This window comes from Coregonus clupeaformis, unplaced genomic scaffold (assembly GCF_020615455.1).
Source record: "Coregonus clupeaformis isolate EN_2021a unplaced genomic scaffold, ASM2061545v1 scaf2746, whole genome shotgun sequence".
Lineage (NCBI taxonomy): Eukaryota > Metazoa > Chordata > Actinopteri > Salmoniformes > Salmonidae > Coregonus > Coregonus clupeaformis.
In genome coordinates, this window is record NW_025536200.1 from 4,873 (window position 1) to 8,383 (window position 3,511).

General features: G+C 43.2%; 1 pseudogene; it reads right to left on the minus strand.

Annotated features, from left to right (window-relative positions):
• Window positions 1-1,957: 1,957 nt before the first annotated feature.
• LOC123489106 lies at window positions 1,958-2,823 on the minus strand (annotated as a pseudogene).
• Between the last annotated feature and the right edge of the window lie 688 nt (window positions 2,824-3,511).

Below are 3,511 nucleotides of genomic sequence, written 5' to 3' on the forward strand. Positions count from 1 at the left end.
TGCCACCACCATGCTTCACCGTAAGGATGGTGCCAGGTTTCCTCCAAACGTGACGCTTGGCATTCAGGTCAAAGAGTCTTGGTTTCATCAGACCAGAGAGAATCTTGTTTCTCATGGTCTGAGAGTCCTTTAGGTGCCTTTTGGCAAACTCCAAGCGGGCTGTCATGTGCCTTTTTACTGAGGAGTGGCTTCCGTCTGGCCACTCTACCATAAAGGCCTGATTGGTGGAGTGCTGCAGAGATGGTTGTCTTTCTGGAAGGTTCTCCCAACACCACAGAGGAACTCTGGAGCTCTGTCAGAGTCACCATCGGGTTCTTGGTCACCTCCTGACCAAGGCCCTTCTCCCCGATTGCTCAGTTTGGCCGGGCGGCCAGCTCTAGGAAGAGTCTTGGTGGTTCCAAACGTATTCATTTAAGAATGATGGAGGCCACTGTGTTGTTGGGGACATCAATGCTGTAGAAATGTTTTGGTACCCTTCCCCAGATCTGTGTCTCTACACAATCCTGTCTCAGAGCTCTATGGACAATTCCTTCATCCTCATGGCTTGGTTTTTGCTCTGACATGCACTGTCAACTGTGGGACCTTATATAGACAGGTGTGTGCCTTTCCAAATCATGTCCAATCAATTGAATTTACCACAGGTGGACTCCAATCAAGTTGTAGAAACATCTCAAGGATGGTCAATGGAAACAGGATGCACCTGAGCTCAATTTAGAGTCTCATAAAGGGTCTGAATACTAAGGTAAATAAAGGTATTTCTGTTTTTATTTTTAATAAATGTGAAAATAATTCTAAAAACCTGTTTTTGCTTTGTCATTATGGGGTACTGTGTGTAATTTAATCCATTTTAGAATAAGGCTGTAACGAAATAAAATGTGGAAAAAGTCAAGGGGTCGGAATACTTTCCGAATGAACTTGATATGGAAACTGCTTAGTGACAAAAAATGTGTTTTTATATCTCTCAGATATAGGACAGACATTTAAGAACAATAGTCCTTTAGATTTTTTGGGGGGGGACTATCTGTTGTTCCATGTAGTGAATATGTTATTCAATGTGTTTGTATGGGCTAATAGCAGTATCGGCAAATAATCTTTCGACATGAAATAACTTTTGATTATTTTTTTGTTGATACTTCAAGGGGTCTTACAATTCAAAATCAAATAGCAAAATGATCCTTGGTATAACCTTCCTAAAACCATTCCATATAGCTCAGTAGACCCCCCCAAAATGATCCTTGGTATAACCTTCCTAAAACCATTCCATATAGCTCAGTAGACCCCCCCAAAATGATCCTTGGTATAACCTTCTAAAAACCATTCCATATAGCTAAGTAGACCACCCCTCTCCTATCCTTAGACAGGGCTTAGACTGTAATGGGTTTAAACTATCATTTTGATCTCATGGATGGTCAGTCCTTGCATTCATAGCTTTGTCTCAAATAAAAACCAAATCAAAGTTTGTCATGTGCACAGGACACAGCAGGTGTAAACAGTACAGTGAAAACGTAAAGGTACGTCAGACCCATTTTCACTCCAGAGAACACGTTTCCACTGTCCAATGGCAGCGAGATTTACACCACTCCAGCCGATACTTGGCATTGCTCATGGTGATCTTAGGCTTGTGTGCGGCTGCTCGGCCAAGGAAACCCATTTCATGAAACTCCCGACAAACAGTTCTTGTGCTGATGTTGCTTCCAGAGGCAGTTTGGAACTTCGGTAGTGAGTGTTGCAACCGAGGACAGACGATTTTCATGTCCTTCAGCATTCGGCGGTCCCGTTCTGTGAGCTTGTGTGGTCTACCATTTTGCGGCTAAGCCGTTGTTGCTTCTAGACGTTTCCACTTCACAATAACAGCACTTACAGTTGACCGGGGCAGCACCAGCAGGGCAGAAATTTGACTTGTTGGAAAGGTGGCATCCTATGACGGTGCCACATTGAAAGTCACTGAGCTCTTCAGTAAGGCCATTCTACTGCCAATGTTTTTCTATGAAGATTGCTCGATTTCATACACCTGTCATACACCAAATTTTTTACATCTCATTTATACATGATACATTTATTTTTATTTTTAAGTAAACCGATTTTTTAAATGATTTCATTAAACAACATGATTTTATGTGGCATCAACAACAACACAAATTCTCAGTCAAAAACATAAGTCAGAACACAGCCTCTCTATTCTCTCATGTGATTTCAGGTCCTCTGACTGGGAAAATGTCTTTCCACAGTGAGAGCAGTGGTATGTCTTCTCCTCCTGTGTATGTATTCTTTCATGCTTATTCAGATGTCTTAACCGGTTAAATGTCTTTCCACACAGGGAGCAGTGGTAGGTCTTATCCCCTCCTGTGTGTGTCCTCTCATGCCTAGTCAGGCCCCCTAACTTGGTAAAACTCTTTCCACACAGGGAGCATTGGTAGGGCTTTTCTTGTGGGTGTGTCCTCTCATGCTGTTTCAGGTTTACTAAACCCCTGAAAGTCTTTCCACACTCGGAACATTGATAAGGCTTCTCTCCTGTGTGTATTCTCTCATGAGTTTTCATGTTTATTAACCAGGTAAAGTCATTCCACAGTGGGAGCAGTGGTAAGGCTTCTCTCCTGTATGTATCCTCCCGTGTAATTTCATGGACTTTAACTGGGTAAACCTCTTTCCACACATGGTGCATTGGTAAGGCTTTTCTCCTGTATGTGTCCTCTCGTGCATTTTCAAGGTGCCTAACCATCTAAAACTCTTTCCACACTGGGGACAGTGGTAAGGCTTCTCTCCTGTGTGTATTATCTTATGCTGTTTCAGGCTCACTAAACCCCTAAAACTCTTTCCACATTGAGAGCATTGGTAAGGCTTCTCTCCTGTGTGTGTCCCCTTGTGCTTATTCAGGTTCCCTAACTGGCTAAAACTCTTTCCACAGTGGGAACATTGGAAAGGATTTTCTCCAGTGTGTATTCTCTCATGCGTTTTCAGGCTCCCTAACCAGGTGAAAGTCATTCCACATTTGGAGCAGTGGTAAGGCTTCTCTCCCGAGTGTATTCTCTTGTGTATTAACAGGTACCCTAATTCGTTAAAACTCTTTCCACACTCTGAACACTGGAAAGGTTTTTCTCCTGTGTGTGTCCTCTCATGCCTTTTAAGGTGATATAACCAAAGAAAACCTTTCCCACACTCGGAACATTGGAAAGTATTTTTTCCTGTGTGTGTCCTCTCATGTTTCTTCAGGCTCCCTAACTTAGTAAAATTCCTTTCACAGTGGGAGCAGTGATGTTGTCCTGCTGGTTTGGGAGCCTCTGATTGGTCTGATTGCCCTGAAGGACCCTGGTCTGGGTCCCCTGAAGGACTCTTCCCGCTGTCAGAGGGAGAGTCTGGTCTCTCTCCTGCCAAAGACAAACAGAGTATCCAGTTACTGTGTGTCCAAACTTGTGAAACAGACGTCTATGATTGGTTCAGATTTGGTCTTGTGAAACAGACGTCTATGATTGGTTCAGATTTGGTCTTGTTTGGGGGTGGAGTTCATGAAAGT